This window comes from Triticum urartu, chromosome 2 (genome assembly GCF_003073215.2).
Source record: "Triticum urartu cultivar G1812 chromosome 2, Tu2.1, whole genome shotgun sequence".
In the NCBI taxonomy this organism is placed as follows: Eukaryota; Viridiplantae; Streptophyta; class Magnoliopsida; order Poales; family Poaceae; genus Triticum; species Triticum urartu.
Genome location: NC_053023.1, coordinates 120,258,901 through 120,266,574, shown reverse-complemented (window position 1 = coordinate 120,266,574; position 7,674 = coordinate 120,258,901).

Here is a 7,674-nt window from a genome sequence, read left to right as displayed (position 1 = left end):
CAACAAAGTTGTGTTTATGATGAGCACGTCTCCCCTAGTGCAGCATCACCGGTGCTCCCTCTAACTTGGCACTGTTATATGTGGTTGCATGTTATGTGTGATGTCTAGCTTGTATTGCTTCTAATTTTGTTGAATTCCATCTGCTTACTTTACACATTATACTTGAATAAGACACGTGTTCCTGTTTCTAGAACATACAATATTTGTCTATCACACCATGTTCTTACATCAAATTACTACTATTGTGTAACCTGCAACAATCACTTATCATAAGACACGTTTGACTTCGGAGTGTGATATAGGTTACATCTCACATTCTTTTCTAGCTTGTACTACTAATTTGTTGAAATGGCACTTATGACGAGACAGTTTTAACTTGGTAGAGTGATATTCGTTGCATCTTTCATATGGTGTCTAGCTTTCATTGCTTCTAATTTGTTGAAATGCCTTCTCCTTAGTTTACACATCATACGCTCTGAATATGCAATGGCACTAATGACGAGAACCTCTAACATGGTAGTGTGATGTTGTTTGCATCTTGCATATGATTTATTTCTTGTATTGCTTCACATTTGTTTAAACGCCATTTATGATGAGACACTGTTAACTTGGCAGAGCGATATTTGTAGCATCTTTCATATGGTGTCTACCTTCTATTGCATTGCTTCTAATTTGGTGAAATGTCTTCTTCTTAGTTTACACATCATAGTTCTAGTTATCTCTTCCGTCCTGTTTTTCATACATATTACATCCTCCTATCATGTGGTTGTCTAACATCAAAGTTCAGTTCGTCTGCATCGCACATCAATTTGTTCTGAAGAACTAAATTGTTATTCGTTTTCCTTGTCGGCTTGACTTAACATGGCACAGAGAAAGAGGAAGAAACACAGAATGGCAGGGAATGAGAAGCGGATGAATCCTGCAGATTCTGCTGGTACTGATGGTGCAATAGAAGGTCAAAGTCCAGCGGAAAATTCTACAAACATGGCATCCCATGCTACACGAGTTGCAAAAAAAGCCAAACAGAAACAAATAGCTGCCACCAAACAAGCAGAGACAACCCTAGTTCTTGCAACACCTACCATAGTACTATCAGCTGCACGACTTACTCGTGCGTCAACTGAGCTAGCAGCACGTTCCCAAGCTCCCTTGCCACCTGACACTACTTCCCAAGCACTCTTGACACAAGACGAGCTGGCAATATCAGATGAACCTTGTGAGCTTCAACAGCAAGAAGGTAGTTGCTGGAGTCAAGTTACAGTTGCATGCTTCTTTATATGTAGTCTCACAGTTTGATGTACACTAACACTTCCTATGTTCGTTGTTGGACTAGCACCTAGGTGCAAGAGGAAACAAACATCAGGGATAATGCTCGATAGGTTAACTAAATCTAGAGGAGGAAGAATGGAGATCCGTTTTGAGGCAGGTTTAAAAAGGCCACGTGATGCTATAGAGTCAGCCAAGTTAGTATCAGAGGTAGCGGTTGCCGTTAGGTGTCATGTACGTATCCTCCCAACATGGATTCAGTGCAGGAATGACAAAGACGAAACCCAGTTCAACACCTTCCTCGACCATTTATCTGTAAGTATGGTTATGTATGGAAACTAGTAATATCATCTTGCTCTGTCCCATACTTTCTAGGTTGCTGATAATGAGACTCCCATAATTTTCAACAGATGAGGTTCAAGTTGGATAGCCAAGATGATGCAACCAGACAAGCTTGCACCCATGTTTTCACGTCTGCTCTGCGACAGTATCGGTATAACTTGAGGAAAACTCACTTTGAAGTTAAGGCTAACAGTGAACTTTCCCAAACATCTCCAGTGGAAAATATATCGGATGAAGACTGGAGGGGCCTTGTTAAACACTGGTCTGATCCGAAGTATCAGGTACATTATATATATGTGATCAGATCACATGTTGAAGTCCTATTTACGCATGTGCCACACAAATCTATCTTCTTGTAGGTGAACTGTTCAAAGAACAAGGCCAACCGTACGAAAGTGAAATTCCAACAGACGACAGGATCTCGTAGCTATATTGCACACTGCGAGGCTCTTGTAATTAGTTGTTGTTTCACTCTTTTCACTGTACCACATTATCAGATCTATATTGACTTGTTTGAAATGCAGAGGAAAGCCCGCAAGGACCAAAAAGTACCTGAACCAAATGTTGTGGAAATCTTCAAGGACTGTCACACCAGCAAGAAGAAGGGCATGACTACACCAGTCAAAGCCGTTGTTGTAAGTCCTTAATCCTCATGCCTTTTAACTACTACTTACTCTGACTTCTGCCTTGAACTGCATGGTTTGCAGCCAATGTCTATTACTCTTTTCAATTTTATACACAATTGTCTTAGCGTATCATTGCACCTTACAAGGTTTAAAAGAGAGGAGTGATGTTCCTTTGATCTTGACCCGTAATCTAGTTCCGTGCTGGACTTGCCCACAGAACGTTACAATTGCCGGTTTGCCTGTTCTCAGTTGTTTTGTGATATGAATGATGTCATACTATGGTTACCGTATTATAAACTTCGTCTCTTTATCCTTAGCCCTCAATACAATGTGAAGAAATAGACAATACATTAGCGATGGTACATGGTCATATGTTTGGAACCTGGTTTTATTATGTACTTTGCAATGAAATACAACTAATATTTTACATGGGCTCACGAGAATAAGTTCTATATATAGACCAAAGATATTTTGTTTGGTTTTGCTGCCTCCTTAATATCTTCTGTTCTAGTACTACTAATGTAAAACCTCAACTTTTCAGCGAGCTATGGAAAAAATGGTGGAACCGCCACCTTCTAAAGGTGGCGAGGCAACTATAACCGCAATGTCAGCTCTTGCTGTAGTGGGTCAGTACCTGTCCACTAATAGTGCCAAAAGCACGTTCCTGTGTAATATTGGGTTGGTTGTTAAGGCAATATCGTCCAAACTGCCTTATGATCAAGATATGCAAGCTCAAAGCAATGTTGTATCTGCGCTCCAGACACAAGTCCATTCCCTAACAAAGACCCTTTGTGAAACAAGGAGAAACATTGCTCAATGTCGTCAAGATATGCATGGTTTTGAAACCATACTATCAGACATTTTGCTATGTTGTTTAGGAGCCTAGGGGAAATGAAGGCGAGGGTTATGGTGCTCCATCGGACAATACAGCATGAAAACGTAACAGTCAGGTCAAATGAACTGAGCTTCTGAACTTCTGGTGGTGCATTTATCTGCTAGACTGTTAAGTTTTATGCCAACCTTCCTTTTGTTATATAGTTGTAATTTGTTTTGGTGCGATACAAAATTTATTCTTAACGTGCAGCCACCGGCTGAAGAAAACAGCAAGCCATTTTTGTATAGTGTAGGGTGTTCCCTATATTTGCACTGGTGGCGATATTTGATGCCGAGTGGATGTAATCTGTGCAATCACCTTAATAGCCTAGCGTTAGTTTCGGCCTTATTTATTTCCTAGTCTTCTTTTTCCCTGGTTTGCTAGTGGCCGCAACTACCATGGGCCATATACGGGTCGTAGGATCCATGGGTCTCCTACGGGCCATCGATAAATGGGCCTGTAATCGGTGGGCCTCGGGTCATCGGATAAATGGGTCTACATGGGCCGTAATCGGGCGTAATTGGTATCGGCCCAACATGGTAACAGGCCGTTAACAGGCCATAGGACAGCAAAGTCTTAATTCTGTCACAGGCATAACGGGTCGTTAATGGGCCAGAATATAGGACGGGCTGGAAACGGCGCAACGGGTTAAAAGGACAGAAACGGGCCGACTCTTGCCATGGGCTGAATTTGGCCCATTAGGGTAACAGGCCAGTAACGGGCCGACTCTTGCCATGGGCTGAATTTGGCCCATTAGGGGAACATGCCAGTAACGGGCCGACTCTTGCCATGGGCCGAATTTGGCCCATTAGGGGAACAGGCCAGTAACGGGCCAGAAGTAATCGAGGGCCGAAAAGGAGCCCAAGAACGTATGGGCCGTCAATAGGCCGAAAGCTAACACAGGCTGGAAACGACCCATGTAAATCATGGGCCGTTAACGGGTATAAAGAAAATTATTGTTCATTATGGGCTAGAGTCACTGTGGGCCTGTAAAGGGCCGAAAGATACGAAAGCCTCATATGGGCCGAAAGACGTCATGGGCCATACATGGGCCGAAAGTGAAATGGGCTGGTGTTATATTCGATGGCCCACATGACGTTGTTGGGCCGATTTCCTTTAGGGCCTAACGGGCCGTAAAATGGGCTATTTGCGAAGAGACCGTTAACAGGCTTTTCATGGGCCAACCCATTAACTTTTGACCAAGTCAAACGGGCCAGCTTTGTAAGCTAAATGGGCCAGTGGTGGGCCGTGACACGTGTCGACATATCATAGGCGCCTATCTGACCCACTGACGAGCTGACATGTGTTTCGTCCGGCAAATAAGAATTTTACACGTGGAAATTTCCCATTGGTCGGGGCTGTTAACGGGTTATCGGATCCAAAACCCGACCCGATAGCTTAACGGCGTTCTGTTACAGTGGATGCCACATGTCGGTCACCCTTGATGAAAGCACTTCTGTGATGCGCGATTTATCGTCATGGAAGTGGACACTTCGGTGATGATAATTTTGGTAATGTCATGGAACACTTCTACGACAGCACAGGTATGACTATCTTGATTCTATCATAAATTTGTCATGGATGTACATGCATGACAAAAAATGCGACCTACTGTGACAAACACGTATCATCACGGAAGTGTATTTTTTTTGTCGTGATGTAGATCTCAGTATCATTGGGTTGGCTGGTGAGGATGCTCCGGCTGACTTTGCTGTCGGAGGAGGGGAAGAAGATCTTAGGCGTGTGGAGATGGAGCCCGAGGTACTGCTCCGCTGTGATGGAGGGTTTCGTCGTTGGAGTAGCTCCGGTGAGTTGTACGACATCGAGGCTGAAGCAGGACAAGAGAGACAACGAACAACGTTAACCTGAGTGGAATTATAATAGCATCTCCAATACATGACGTAAAATACATAACCACAAAGTGCTAGGTGTAAAATACATCCGCCGCTCATCTCTGAACTTAACTGTCGAAAGTGAACTTAAGTGTCGAAACTGAATTTTGCTGTCGAAACTGAATTTTGCTATCGAAACTGAACGCACTAGCAAGGTGAGGCTACACGTCGGTCGACTGACTTTTTCATCTCTAGCCAGTCGATTTTGCAGCTGTTGGATACGAAATCAAGGGCCTGTGGTTCATCTTCAACCTCCACCCCCTTGAGCCGCCAGCCACCACCAGCCAAACAGCAGCCCCCCGCCGTCCGCGGCCGGCGGTGCGCCGCCCCGCCCGCCCTGAAAACACTCCCCACCGCCGGTCCGCCGCCGCCCCGGCCATCCCTCTAGGCCCCCCGTGCCGAGCTTTTTCTCCGGCGATCGCCACCGCCGGCGACCACTGCCCCCATCCTGAACCCTAAGATAGATAGTGGGGTACCTCTCCGGCAAGCCCCCCTCCCCGATGCTGCTAGTTCTTCCTTCACCCCAGCGAGCCCCCACCCCTTGAAAATCGACTGACCCAAAAGTCGATTCAGTCGACTAAAGTGTAGCTAAATCGGAGCAGCATCGCAAGCAAGAACAAGAGAGAGAGCAGCAGCGCGAGCAAGAGCAGACCAGGCAGGGGACCGAGAGCAAGAGCAGAGCAGCAGCGCGAGCGAGAGCTAAAGCAGCAGCAGCTCCTACTGATGTGGACGTCGCCGCCGAGGGAGCGACGCCATGGAGGAAGTGGCCAGCGACGCCGCCATGGATGGAGTCGCGCCGTGTCGGCTCGGGACCGAGCGCCGGCAGCACCGTGAGATCGAATCAAGAAGAAAATGCGGCGATTAGTGTACAACCTCTTTGGTGGCGCCGATTAGGCCGCAGGTTCATCCGAGGAAACGGTGATGATGATGCTCTTCCGGTGGTGCAGGTGAAGATGGCGGTGTGGGAATGGAGGTGGCGCGAAAGACGAGGGGAACATCGGGGCAGCTCCTTGGAGGTGGAGGACGGGGTGGATGAACCGGCGGGACGATGAGGTCGACGACGGATCCTCATCCGGTACGGTGGATGAGGGATGTCGAGGTGTTGCTGTGGACGACGTCGTCGGGGAAGAGGCTCCGGCGGGGTGGCGGACGGAGCAGGGTGTGGGGTTTCGTCGCGGGTTTTCGCGGCCTCAGTGTACGAATGGGTGGGCGGATGGGATGGCAGTGGGGAACCATGGCTTAGAGACGCGCTTTTCCAAAATGTGGGGTAAGTTACGAAAGTACCCCCACCGATTTGAGGCGTTTCTTTTGGTTTAGGGGTACCACGGGCATTTCGCATGTCGGGATTTCACAGGAGGTGGGAGTTTTCGTGCGCGTTGTAATTTTGGAATAGCAAGGCGCGGGTTGAGATGGAGGGAGTTGTCGGAGCACAACGGGACAAAGATATATCTTAAATATTTCGGGCTAACAAGGTGCGGGTTGAAATTTCCAGGCAAGCCTAACGTGTACTGTACCAAATCAATGTGCACTACAAATGTCATTCAAAACTTTGAATTCATTTTATGTTCAATTAAAATATTTCGCTACGTGTATAATGCATGCAACCTACTACTCAAATGAACGTTTTAGTGCATTCGAAATGTATATACTACCGCTTCAATATGAACTAAATTTGAATTCGTTTCTCTATTTGAATAAGATCTACAATAATGATTGTTGTGAAGTCAAAGCATTTGAATTTGTTTCTCTATTTTAATAAGATCTACAATCATCATTATTGTCAAGTTAAACCATCGTTTGTGTATTATCTTCACAGCACACCACATGATTAGTCTCAAGTTACATATGAACTATGTGTACTATATGAACTCGAACTAGATTTTTTGAATCCACTTTATTTTTATTTCAAATCACATTACATTTCTAGCTCTAGCTAGATCTTCATAATCTAAACCATGTCTCATATGTATAATGTGTTTATCACATTATGTATGGTGCCCCGCCCCCTACGCCTACAAGTATTTAGATGTGAGTTGCAAACACCACACATTACCACAAATTCAAATAAAATGTGAGAATGTTTGATATATAGTATTGTTTAGATTGTTCGATATTTAGTTGTAAGCTGCAAATGCCACACATTATCACAAATTCAAATAAAATGTGAGATTGTTTGATGTATAGTATGGTTTAGATTGTTTGACATTTAGCTGTGAGTTGCAAACGCCATGCATTATCACATTATGGTATAACATGTGCACATCACGTGTATCACCGCTATATTCATGCATGCAATGTTTAAAACACTATGATCTCCTATTCAAATATATGAATCCGCTTTCATATCAAATTATGATCTTTGTTAGTCTCTTACACCCACACAATCCTCTAACCTTTGTAGCTACCACTAACTTTCTCTCGTGCATGCAGACGCCCTCCTCGCCCTCCCCCTCCCTCAGCATTCTATCCACTGGGCACATTCATTTTTTTCTTTAGGTCGTTCTCCCAGAGTCTCCACAACTCCTTTCCAACACACACCGATCCATAAACCTCTCCAGCGATTCCTGCCTACAACATACACATACACCTTCAATCTCCTCCTTTATGTGTCCTTGCCTCGTGTCTCTCATATGGTCAGACACACGTGTAAACTCTCGCCCCTCTTTTCATCGAT